The sequence below is a fragment of the Choloepus didactylus genome, chromosome 1 (genome assembly GCF_015220235.1).
Source record: "Choloepus didactylus isolate mChoDid1 chromosome 1, mChoDid1.pri, whole genome shotgun sequence".
Classification (NCBI taxonomy): Eukaryota; Metazoa; Chordata; class Mammalia; order Pilosa; family Megalonychidae; genus Choloepus; species Choloepus didactylus.
In genome coordinates this window covers 103,690,555-103,704,366 of record NC_051307.1, presented here as the reverse complement: position 1 = coordinate 103,704,366, position 13,812 = coordinate 103,690,555, and the positions used below count along the sequence as shown (strand labels likewise).

Below are 13,812 nucleotides of genomic sequence, written 5' to 3'. Positions count from 1 at the left end.
GCTAATGTTGCTTAAAAATTGCTCTGACATGCGGTGGCAGATTCAAAGACTACCAGTGTTTGTGAAAAACCTGTTGAAACAGGTCTCTCTGCTCTCTATATTTCTTATTTCCTTCTATTCTTTTTGCTTTTTTTCTTTATGCCACATCGTTTCTCTTGCCACTCTCTTTTTCTTCTTGACTTCATTTGTTCCCTCTTGTTCTTTCAGAAATACAGTAGAAATGATCAATATCCTGTAGCAGTAACTAGGTTCTATGAGTTTAGCTTTGGCATGGATTCTAATTGACAGGCTGAAGTTTTATAAGTTAGAGGTTGTTTAAACAGGGTTGATTGGTTGTTTTTGGCTGAAATTGCTTTTGGAGGTGAGACCATTTTTCTTGGGAGAGGATGGGTGATTTGACAAAAAATGCAGACATGCCAGGTTCTGGGTCAGTAGTCATAAAATACATTGGGACAGCCAAAGATAGCAGGGGCTTCATAACCAAGAGGCTAGAAGGGGATTTGTCAATTGCCCCAGATGTCTTTATGGGCCTAGTGTAAAATCCATTTCATTATGAAATATCCAGGAGTTTCTGAGGACACATGGCACTTGAACCAAGTGAAGAAGGGCTGGTGAAGTTAGCTGGTAGCTTCTTAGCTAGAAGTTTTTCTGCTGCTTAAGGTGAGACTTTTTGCTGAAAGGCCCTTCACCCTAACTAAGTGGTGCCGTCTCCCGTTGTTTCTGTGGCTTGTGTTTTGACAGTTGGCCGAAGGATGTTGCATCTCTGAAATGTTACTGGGGAGAGCTGAGAAAGTGTTTATGATAGTAGCACTGCACTGAATACTCCTTTTGCCCCAGCTTAGTAATATGTCACCTTCTGGTTAGACCACAGATGTGAAATCTTCTCTCTCTCCTTTCGCTTGACAATGAGGCAGAACTCAGAATACTCAATGTGCTTTGGGGCTTTGACCATTGTCTTTTATATGGTATATACCCATTTTCCCTTTCGGAACTTTTTGTTAACCCCTCAAAATAGTACACTCCCAAATGGGAGACTGCATATGATTTTAGAAAGATGCTTAGTGGGTTTGGTGTCAAGCAACCAAGGTTTAAGTTTTGGTCTGCTCCATATTAGCCCGTGATCTTTAAGGTTTTATTTCCTTATCTTAAAAGTGGGGAATAAGGTCTCTTTGGGGTTATAGTGAGGATGATTTAAAAGAAAATGGCCATGTAATTAGTTTTCCAACTGTAAGATAAAAGTGTAAGATAAAATAGTGTTAAAAGATTACTAATGTTTTCATTTTGTGGCAGATGACGAGAATTTCTTTCAGGACATCCTATCAACCATGTTGATTTCTTAATTTGATTTCAGTTCCCTATGAAAACTGGATATTTTAAGGAAGCTTTCCAGAGTCCTTTACTCCCCATTCTATCCATTGTATTAAAACAAACTCTCTGTTCTTTTTTTTTTTATTGTAGAATGTAACATATCTACATAGAAGTGATAACTTTCCAAGTGTAATTTAACAAGTAGTTGGAAAGCAAATTTCAGAGAATGTTATGGGTTACAGTTCCACAATTTCAGTTATTTCCTTATTGTAAAAATATCACATATTTGCAAAAAGGTGGTAACTTTCAAAGTACGATTTAACAAGTAGTTAAATGTTACAGGTTACAATACCATAGTTTCAATTATTTCCTTATTGTAAATATAATATATATATTAAAAGGTGATAACTTTCAAATTAGAATTTAACAAGTAGCTATACAGCAAATTTCAGAGAATGTTATGGGTTACAGTTCCACCATTTCAGTTCTTTTCTTCTAGTCATTCTAATACTTTTGCAACTAAGAAAAAGGAAATTATGTAGAGATTCAGTATTCATAATCCTTTGTTAAATTCTATCTTCTCTGTTGCTACCCCTTCCTCTAATTTAATCACTCCCTATCTTCAGGGATGTCTAGGCAGTGACCACCCTAACTTGTTCATGTTGAAAAGGAGTGTCAACATTTTGGGAAAAAGGATGCCTCTGGGTTTTGGGACTTAGCTGGCATAGGAGCTCTCTGGAGGATTTAAGTTTCTGAAGAATAAACTTAGTGAGTGGAAGTTTTATAGAGTCTCAGATAGGTTCTTCAGGACTATTGTTGACTGGGCTTATCATACTGTGGCCATTTGGCACATCTAGCTGAAGCTTGCATAGGAGTAACCTCCAGGACAGCCTCTCCACTCTATCTGAAATCTCCTAGCCACTGAAGCCTTATTTTGTTGCCTTTCTTTTCCCCCTTTTGGTCAAAAAGGTATTCTCAGCCGCTCAATGCCAGGGTCAGGCTCATTTCTGAAATCCATGTCCCACGTTGCCAGGGAGACTCACTCGCCTGGGGAATCCTGTCCCATGTTGGGGTCGGGATAGGAGTGATGAATTTATTTGCAGAGTTGGGCTTAGAGAAAGTCCACATTTAAGCAACAAAAGAGGTTCTCTGTAGGTGACTCCTAGGCATAATTATAGGTGGGCTTAGCATCCCCTTTACAACCATAAGTCTCACAAGAGCAAGCCTCAAGATCAAGGGCTTGACTTATAAAGTATGGGGTTCCTAATTTCACATAGCATATGTTCTGTCCATGATAATCAATCATTATCTCACATTATCATCACTTAGTTGTATAATCCTTATCACTGTCCATTTTAAACAGTTCTCATGACCCAAAACACCCCATAGCCCTTAATTGTTTGGGCTGAAAACAAATTTTCTTTGTTCTGGTAGTCAGAACTATTAATTAATTAATCCATCAATTAATTAATCCATATAATTAATAGATTGATCTAATCTATCTAATCAATTAATCTATTAATAGATTACTCTATCAATTAATAATATTATTAATTCCTTCATTAATGCCCACTTCACAGGCTTTTGAAGTAGATATTATAATTTTCATTTATGTATGAGGAAATTGACTCTCAGAATTTAAGTAACTTTACCTAAGCCCACATGGTAAGAGGCAGACAAGTCTCTGGCTCTAAATCCCTGTGCATTTCCCACTTCCCCATGTGAGTCAAATACTCTGCTTACTTATTTTCCCTTTTCGATCAAGCCTACTGGATCATGTTAGTGAGTGGATTGGCCTTGTGTTTCCCCAGCCTGATAACCTAGGAGAGACTGAGGTGAAAAGGAAAGACCACCAGGCCAGGCGGCAGAACTCCTGGGTCCAGTCTGGTAGTCAGAATTATTAATTAAGTAATCTATCAATTAATTAATCTATATAATTAATAGATTGCTCTAATCTATCTAACTAGTAACTGTAGTTTTAGGTGAGTTACTTCACTTTTCTAAACTTGAGTTTGCACATGTGTGAAATGACAACAATAATACACGTTTCATATGGATACCTGTCATGTTAAATGTGAGAGACAGTATGTAAAATGCTCAGCATATTAGGGGGACTTGATACGTGTTGGGTACGTTCGCATCCTTCCTGTTCCTTTGAGCATCTGTTTTCTCACCTAGGAAGGGAGTAGAATAATCCTTACAGTGCTTCTTCATCAGGTGATTGTGTGGGTGAAATAAGATAATGTTGTGAAAACGTTTTGAAAAACAAGACACTGCTTTATAGATATAGGAAGTTATAAGTATTAATGAATAGAAGTTTAGTACCCAGGAATAACTTTTACCTATTTCATTTACAGTCACTGGCATTGCAGTTTGCTTAACTTTGTGTGCACAGACCATCTCAAGAGCTAGTGATCTGAGGTAAGAGAGCATCAGCATCTGTATGGTTATGAAATGCCAATAGACATCGTAGTCAATAATGTTTAAGGTTGATTTTACTCCCAATAGAAGAAATATAGAGGGACTTCATGACCAACAAAACGTGAAGAATGGCCAAGGCAGTAAATTGCTTTCCTTTTATGTCTTCTTGATTTTATTTTCGCTCTTAACTCCTAGCCCTTACAGTTTAATATCAAAAGCAAAAAAATCTGGGTGACATGGAAGACTCAGATTTAATGAGTATTTCTTAAGTGTTTTTAATATGCTATGTACTAGGATGTTCAAATCCATTGTTTTATCGTAGCCCCAGGTGGTAGAGGGCCTCAGGTCATTCCCCTCAGCTCTCAGCCCCTGATAGAATACATTTTTTACTCTGCGTCAATGCCAGCTGCCATTGTCATCTGTCTCTGAAGGGGCCACTCAGTAATAGGTCAAAAATCAGTTGAAAAAGATATAATCTAAGGCTACAACAAAAATTCCTAACAACACAGAAAATTAGAGTCTGTTGAAACCCAGGACACACAGTATCAGCATGTCACTCACCTGGGAGACCAGTGTGAAGAAGGTTGTGGTTGGTTGCTTTGAGGTAGCCAAGACAAAGGAGTCTAACATATATAAAATGGAAGAACGATAGTTTTAAAATCTGCAAAATGGTGAGTTTTCTCCTGCAGCTAACCAGCTGATACCTACACCTCCCAATGAGCTCTGTTGTGTTCCATGTAATCCTTTAGAAGTCTTAGTCAGAAAGAAGTGAGGTAGTTAATAAGGTGTTCCCAACTGCAGAATAGTAACTTTGTGGAAGATTTGAGATCAATATTTAAAGTACTGCAAAAATTTGTTCTGCTGAAGTTTTTGCTAATTCCTTGTTATGTTATTTCCATGATCTTGAACCACAAAAATAGCTTTAGTAGCACAGACCATTGAAATAATTGAAGTTCATTGGTACTGCCCCATATTTGTAGGAATTAGCAATATTAGAATAGAGTAGAAGTTATACTATTAAGTTAGTACAGTTTTCGAAGCTAATATTCAAGATATATAAGATGTTGTCATCTGCAACCATTGTGAGTGATGTATGGACTGTGAAACTTCTCTATAATTATATCAGACATGACAACAATATTTAGATTTTATTCTCATTCTAACAACAGAGAGGGTTATAGATATACATAAAAGGTAGTAGCAAAATATATGGAAAGGAGAGATGGGGCAAGATGGTGGCATAGGGAGGAGTGGAATTTAGTTAGTTCTCTGGACCAACTAGCATATAGCAAGTAACGACTGGTAAATAGTCTGGAACAACTGTTGGGGGACATTTGGACTGGACAAACATTGTATACCACTTTGGACTGGGTGGAATGACTGAGATCATAGCATAAGAACTGGAAACCTGATGCTGATTACACCCTCTTCCTGAGACCTGTGCTCATCTGGTCTGGAAAAATCTGATTGGGATAATCAAGGATACTAGATGCCTAGACAACAAAAAAATTATAACTCATACTAGAAAAAACGAAGATTCGGCCCGTCAAAGGAACAAACTTACACTTCATATGAGATACCAGAGTTTAAACAATTAATTAAACATATCAAACAAATATGCTAAATCAATTAAAAAATCAAATTAATGAGTTGAGGAAAGATATGGCAAAAGAAATAAAGGATATAAAGAAGACATTGGGTGAACATAAGGAAGAACTCGCAAGTTTGAAGAAACAATTGGCAGAACTTATGGGAATGAAAGGCACAATAGAAGAGATGAAAAATAACATGGAGACATATAACAGCAGATTTGAAGAAGCAGAAGAAAGCATTCAGAAATTAGAGGACAGAACATCCAAAATCTTACATGTAAAGGAACAGATAGGAAAAAGAATGGAAAAATGTGAGCAGCATCTCAGGAAATTGAATGACAATATGAAGCCCATGAAATATACATGTCATGTGTGTCCCAGAAGAAGAGAAGGGAAAAGAGGCAGAAAGAATAATGGAGTAAATAATCACTGAAAATTTCCTGTCTCTTATAAATGACATAAAATTGCAGATCCAAGAAGCATAGCATACCCCAAACAGAATAGATTTGAACAGACCTTCTCCAAGACATATAATAATCAGATTATCAAATTTCAAAGACAAAGAGAGAATTCTGAAAGCAGCAAGAGAAAAGCTATTCATCACATACAAAGGAAGCTTGATAAGACTATGTGCAGATTTCTCAGTAGAAACCATGGGGGCGAGAAGGCAGTGACATGATATATTTAAGATACTGAAAGAGAAAATCTGCCAACCAAGAACTCTATATCTGGCAAAACTGTCTTTCAAAAATGAGGGAGAGTTTAAAATATTTTCAGACAAACAGACGCTGAGAGAGTTTGTGAACAAGAGACCTGCTCTACAAGAAATACTAAAGGGAGCCCTACAGGCAGATAGGAAAAGATAGGAGAGAGAGATTTGGAGAAGAGAGTGGAAATGAAGACTATCAATAACGGGAGAGAGAGAGAGAGAGAGAGAGAGAGAGAGAGAGAGAGAGAGAGAGAGAGAGAGAGAGAGAGAGAGACACACAGAGGAAGAAAACTAAGATATGACATATAAAATCCAAAAGACAAAATGGTAGACAATAGACATTATATAGAGTGAAATTAGCTAGAAACAAAAGGACAGAAAAAAGCGATTTTTTTCTCTGGGGCCTCACTAGTATGAAGTAACATTGTTGAGGGAAAGTGGAGACAGAAAGAAGTTAGAAAATGGGCATTTGATGCTGAAGGAGTATATAAGGTTCAACAGGATTAATTGTATAGATCCAGAAATGGATGGCACAATACTGTGTGATGGTAGCACAATATTGTAAGTACTCTGAACAATGATGAGTGTGAGTATGGTTGACCGTGTAAGGCTTGGGGCATGTATGGCACCAGAAAGAAAGATAGAAGATAAAGACTGGGATTGTATAACTTAGTGAAATCTAGGGTAGTCAATGATGGTGATTAAATGTACAAATGTAAGAATGTTTTTAGAAAAGGGAGAACAAATGGATGTCAACATTGCAAGATGTTGAAAATTGGATGGTATAGAGGCAAAATACAATCAGTGCAAACTAGAGTCTACAGTTAATGGTAACATTGTTAGATGCTTCCATTAATTGTAACAAAGGCAATATACCAAAGCTAAATGTCTATAAGGGGAATATAAGGGAATGATATGGGATTCTTGGTGGTGGTGGTAGCATCTGATCTTTTCATTGTATTTTATTTTATTTTGTTTATTTTCTTCTGTCTTTTATATTTTTATTCCTTATTTTATTTCCTCCTTTTCCTCTTTCTTTGTGGAAGAAATGGAAATGTCCTCATATAGATTGTGGTGGTGAATGCATTATTGTGTGATTATACCAGGAATCATTGATCGTTTACTTAGAATGCAATGTATGGTGTGTGAATAAAACTGTTAAAAAAACAAACAGAGGGATACAGAGGGCTGGAGAAAATGTGGAAAGAGGGATGTACCTATTCCCTGTTAGTAGGGAAATAGAACGGGCGGTCCATCTGGAGGGCAATGTGCTGGTTCCATAGGAAGCTAACTATGGGTTTGCCATATGGTCCTGCAACACTGTTATTGGGTATATACTTGAAAGAACTGATCAGGGACATGAATGGACATTGCACAGTGACATTTATGGTGGCAGTATTCTTGATTCACAATGAATGGAGGTGTCCTAAGGGTATATCTACTGATAAACAGAATGGTGAACTGTGGTGTATACTATGGAATACTGAGTGGTGGCAAGAACAAATGAAGTTGTGAATGGACCTTGAGGACAGTATCTTGAGTGAAATAAGCCATAATTGAAAAGACAAACATTATAATGCCTCACTAATATGGGCTATCATGTGCAAACTCTGAGAATTGAATCTGTGACCATAGGTTATCGGGGGAAGGCTTATGGTAAAGATTCCCAGTTTGTACACTCTTACAGCAGTTGCAACTATTCATGAATTGTAATGGTTATTTCTGAATTCTGAGATGATGAGCTGTTTGTGCATAATCTGGTCGGTCCCTGGAACTTTGGGTATTTGTGTGACACCTGAAACTCATAGCCAAAGTTTGGCAGCTATGAATGTCAGCATTACCCCATACAGCAAATGTTAAAGAAGCTGAAAAAGAGATCAGACTTTAATTAGAGATGTGAACAAAATGGACTTTGTTAGGACTAATGTAAAGCAGGCTAAAGGGAAAAGGATGATATTGATTGTGTTTTAAAACTTTGAGTTCTGTGTGAGACCAAAGGAGGTGATATTTATTTGGTGGAAAATCTATGTTTCTGTAGCATGCTATATAATGTAACTTGTATGGTCTGTTTACTCAAACACCATAATTACATGGAACCTTGAATAGGGGGTGAGATCTGATTGGTTTGTACAGGTTAGCATGAAATCCCGATACATCCCCGAGTAATTTGCGCAGAGAATAAAAGGTATTTGCAAAGCCCCTTTGAGGGACTGGGGAAAAACTGGAAATGTTAAACTTCCCCACCTGGGGAATTCCTGATATTCTTGCAAGCCTTGGGGACTACCATTGGCATTCCTCAATCTTGGGGCTTGACCTTATGAAGCTTGTTACTGCAAAGGAGAGGCTAAGCCCACTTATAATTGTGCCTAAGAGACACCTCCAGAGAACCTCTTCTGTTGCTCAGAGTTGGCCTCTTTCTCTAAAGCCAACATTGCAGGTAAACTCACTGCCCGCCCCCCTACATGGGACATGACTCCCAGGAGTGTACATCTCCCTGGCAATGTGGGACCTGACTCCTGGGAATGATCCTGGACCCGGCATCGTGGTATTGAGACTCTTCTTGACCAAAAGGGGGAAGAGAAAGGAAACAAAATAAAGTTTCAGTGGCTGAGAGATTTCAAATGGAGTCAAGAGGTCATTCTGGAGGTTATTTTTATGCATTATATAGATAATCCCTTTTTTAGTTTTTAGTGTTTAGAATAGGTAGAAGGAAATACCTGAAACTGTTGAACTGCAATCTAGTTCCTTGATTCTTGAAGACAATTGTATAACTATATAGCTTATGCGGGATGACTATAAAAATGCAGGATGGTTATAAAAATGGACTGTGATTTTGAAAACATTGTGGCCGACATTCCCTTTATCTGGTGTGTGGACGGATGGGTAGAAAAAAGGGGACAAAAAGTAAATGAATAATGGGGGGGGGGGGGGTTGCAATTTGAGATGTTTAGGGTGTTCTTTTTTATTTTTATTTTTATTTCTTGGAGTAATAAAAATGTTCAAAAAATTAATTGTGGTGATGAATTTACAACTATATGATGATACTGTGAACAACTGATTGTATACTTTCAATGATTGTATGGTATGTGAATATATCTCAATAAAATTGCATAAAAATATATATGGAAAGGGTTTCTTCCCATTGTTTTTTCCCTGTCCAGTCCACAAAATGCCCCTGTAAAAAATCTTCTCTAATGTATTATTTTCAAGGGTAAATATATCAGAAAAGAATTACTGTAGACAGACATTGCCATGGTTTTTGATAAGCTTGTATGGTAGAGATCTAACTTACTTATTTTAGAAACTGCAGTTATTGCAGTAACCTTCCCCCAATTGCCAATTATTAGATATCAATAGAATAAGCTTTAAAAAGTGGTTAACTGAGCCATCTTTCCTTCCCACATTGAAACTACAAAGAAGTGTTTAAGCAAGCCTTGAAAGGTTATAAAAATTGTTCTATGTCTATATCCATATCTCTTCCTACTGATTTACTTATCTGTCATCTATCTACTTATTCATTTGTCTATTCTATCTATCTATCTATCTATCTATCTATCTATCTATCTATCTATCTATCTATCTAGTCATCGATTATCTAGTTATCATTATCTGTCTCTATATCTATTTATCTATCTACCTATCTATTTATCTATCCTTTTATTTTGGTGATGGGGGCTGGTGAAGAGGGTAGGATAGAATCTTCTCAGTAACCTTGTGGAAGATGGAACCATAAATATTATGGGGGCATGTGGTAGAATTGTTAAATAACCTTATGACAATCATTGGTATCAGTGGCAGTAATAAAGAAAGAATAACAGTTTAAATAAATAATTAGATTTGACAGATGTGTCTACAGGTACCCAATTAATGTGTATAATTACTGTTTTTCTCTGCTTTCAATGTTGATACACTGTGGTGTGCTCCCTGTCCCATTTCCAAACCAAATCTATTTAAAGCTGCAGTTCATAGAATCTGAAATGGTATACCCTGTTTACTATTTAGAGCTGATACCTAATGTTTTTTAATAGGCAAGATCTGTACTTGAACAAGAACAGGGCAATTCATTGACAAGGGTGAATAATGCCCAATTAATTTTCAGGGACTTGACTGTATTACAGAGTGAATTGTTTATTATAAGTTTGTGGAAAGATCTGTATTCTGCATTAAACCAAATTAATCAGTTATTGTTTATTTGAGGTATAGGTAAAGGTAGTAGTTATAAATGAAATTATTTTCTTAGTTACCTGGATATAAGCTCATTCTTCTGGGGAGTGAAGCAATATGTTACAGAGAAAGAACTGCGAGCCAGAAGACATGAGAACCTAATTATATTCTCAGCTCTGCTCTCAACTTGCTGTATCACCTTGGGCAAGGCACTTTCTCTTTCTGGAATCCATTTGGGCATTTAAAAACAGTTGCACCTTTGATCATGGCATTACCTGTAGTTAGATGTTCTCCCTCTTGCTGTCACTTTTCCAAAATCATAGGAAAGTCCTATGAATCTACTATAGAGCCAGGTTGTGAAAATAATTATTATTCTGTTTAGTTTTTGATTCTCTTGCATAAGGGAAGAGCATTAAATGATTTTAATTATATATATATATATATATATATACACACACATACATACATCCATACATACATACACAGTATGACTGGGCATTTGTACATTGGGCATTCTCTGCCCCGTAGCAACATTGCTATTAGCAATTTCTGGTTTGAAAGACAAACAACCCACCTTCCCCCATCTTCCTCTACTCTATGGCAATCTTCCATAATCTGGGTTTCATTTTTGGAAGATCTGGTAAACTCATACACTGTTAACATTGGTAGATTCTTTTTCTGGTGTGAGACTTTTCGAGGGTGAGTCATTGGACCTGCACGAAGAGGGTAGAATGTCAAAGCCAGTGGGGGCTTTATGAATCAATCTCTCATTTCACAAATGGAGACTTAGGGGTCAGGGAGGGAGTCTAATTTGTCTAAGGTGTCAGTAGCAGATCCTGAACTAGAATTCTTTCTCTGCACTCCAGAGTTTTATCTTTGTTTTAGTAGAGAAATCCCTTTCTATTCACTGTCCTTTGTCTTCCTAATCTTTAAAGGTCTATTGTGTTCCAGGCAAAACTAATCTCAGTATCAGCACAGGGATGTGAGATATCTTTAAAACATAGAAGGACATAATGCATCTTTATTAATTCTGCATGGCAGTGGTACAGAGGATTCCTATTGGCTTCTTCTCTCTGTATTTATTAGGAGTCTGTGGCTCTCTTTCCAGTCCTTTCTGTTAGAAGTTATGTGACCCTGACATCACCAGTCCCTCCTCCACCCACATCTGCCCTTTTCTGATCCAGTGAATTATAGGAAGCTAAGAATGAGTTCCTAGCTGCCTGTTTACTACAGATAGTTGGGGACATTAATAAATAGGAGACAGATGAGGGGTTAATAAACAAGAGGACAGGAGAATAATAGCCAACAGAGTGAAATGTAGTTCAAGGCCTACAGTTGCTGGGCTACAGGAGATTAATAGCAGTGTCTCTCTTTCAGACCTTTCTTTCTGCCTTGTTCTTATGGGACTGTGCTGGGCTTGAGAAGCAGCTGAAAGAATCTTTGCCCAAATCAAACTCATGGGGCTTCCAGGTCCAGAGATGAGCCTAGTAATTAACCAAACAGTTAGAAGATACCATAGAGGCCATTGGAGCTAAACAGTTATCTTGGACCTCATAAAACTGATAGTCAGAGAGTGGAAATCATTTTACCGAGTCTGAGGTTCAAATTGTAACTCATTTAGTCATTTGCTGTGACTTTGGTGAGTGCACGACTTTCTGGGCCTCAGTTTCATTTGTAAGATGGGCAGAAGAGTGATATAATGTCAAAGGTCCCTTCCCAACTCTGACTTTCTATGAATCTCTGGTTTGCCCCAGGTCCTATAACAAGTTCAAGCCAGTTCTTGAATTTAGAGCCCCTTTCTCTGGTTTGTGATGTTTATTGTTATGACTTCCACTGGCCATACTTTCTAAACAGAATGTTTGCGTCTTTCAGCCTTGTGGTATTAAATAAAAAAATTTTCCATGTCAGTTGATAGGTCCTTTAAATTGTGTGCATGTGTGTTTGGAGGGAGAGGTTATGGAGTTTTAAGAAAATCAGATGAAAGCTATGACATCTCTTACCCTGGAAGATGCACCTCTGCATAGAATGCCATCTATAATTTCAGGAGGTTTGTAGACCTTCTGAAAGCCATACACAGGTTCTAGGTTAAACCAAAAATATTTTTCTATGAGGGAGGTCTGAGATGACACTTGCCATATATATTTTCTGATGTTGGAATTTCCCCACAGCTCACCTGTTGTTCTACTCTGAGTGCCTGTCTCATTTCTGAATGTGACTCTGAACATTTATATGTCTCAAACTGTTGCTATGATATTTTAATATTGAAACTCCTATTCTGCTTATGTTATTCATTCATTCACGCATTCCTTCACTCACTCATTCTTTCATTCAGTCACTTTACTGCACTTTTACCAAGAAACTGCTAAATTCTAGGCACTTTAATACATTATTTCATTTAATATTGTAAAACAGAAGATGATTTTCACCCATTATTCATATGAGGAAATTGAGCCCAGAGTGGTGGGTAAGTTGCCAAAGTCACGCTATTAGTATATAGCAAAGCCCGGATTTAAATCCAGACATGCTCCAAAATATGTGAATATCTCCAGAGAACCTCACTGAATAAGAATAGGGACAATGAAACAAGTTCATAAACCATAGAAATATCTGGAAGAAAATTGCAAATGGGCCCGTGAGGAGTTCTGGGCATGTGTGTTACGGGAGTTCAAAGGGGGGACAAGATCACATATCCTGAACCATTTACATTATAATTCATTAATTAAGTGCTTGCCTGGCACCTTAACGCAGAGTGAAAATTGTTGGAAAATTGCATAAAATGTATTTTAAATAACTCATGTCTTTCCTTTTTCTCAGACTTCAGGCAGATTAGTGGTATCAGTATCTCCATTTGATAAGTGAGAAGGGAAGGAGGGTAAAGAGCAGTTAAGTTCATCTTGCTCTGATTGTACTGTGAGTTATCAACTGAATTGGAATTTCAGTGCTTTGGGTAATCCGCTTGTTGCTTTCTCCCTGTTATATTGAGCCTGGGCTTTTAACAGAGATGGACTTCTTGACCTTGCATAGGTCAGCACAAATGCAGATGGAAGCAGCTAGAATTTGGATCCTGCCAAGTTGTAATGACTGCCACATGTGTGACCCACTGTGCATACACGTGGGGGTCATGAGAATGAAAACCCATGTCAGAGATGGAAGAGGCCTTAGAGAGTGTCAGGGGCAGCACTGTCAACTGCCAGATGGGGAAGTTGAGGCTCAGAGAGGGGTGCAGCTTACTAAAATTCAAGCAACAGGTTTGTGGCAGAACAAGGACCACACTTTGTAACAGCACTCTTCAGTAATATCTGCTTATATTTTCTGTCTACCAACTGCTTAGCCTTATAATACTGATAAGCTTGACAGGCACTTAGTTGTGTGACCTTGTATAAGTTACTTGATTTCTTTGGGTTTCAGTTTTATCCCTGAAATGGAAAGAAACCCCCCCTGACAGGACTGTTGTGGGGATAAATGAAATATCACTGCTCTGTTCAATATACAGAAGTATTATTTTCAATATAATTGATAATCCTCATCACAGCCAAATGAGACAGGCACAGTTGTCCTATTTTAACAGATTGCAATTCTTATCTTCAACCTGATATTTGGTAGGTCTTTGCTTCTTGA

General features: G+C 37.5%; 1 protein-coding gene across 10 annotated transcripts in view; it reads left to right on the top strand.

Annotated features, from left to right (window-relative positions):
* Positions 1–13,812, top strand: part of LOC119535969 (LIM domain containing preferred translocation partner in lipoma) — a 740,701-nt gene that overhangs the window by 167,754 nt on the left and 559,135 nt on the right. For 8 of the 10 annotated variants that reach the window (XM_037838450.1, XM_037838386.1, XM_037838408.1 and 5 more), the window contains exon 3: positions 3,666–3,729. The exons of the other annotated variants lie outside the window; for them this stretch is intronic. The gene's annotated coding sequence lies outside the window, so the exon portion shown is untranslated. The remainder of the gene's footprint in view (positions 1–3,665; positions 3,730–13,812) is intronic. 10 annotated transcript variants of the gene reach the window in all.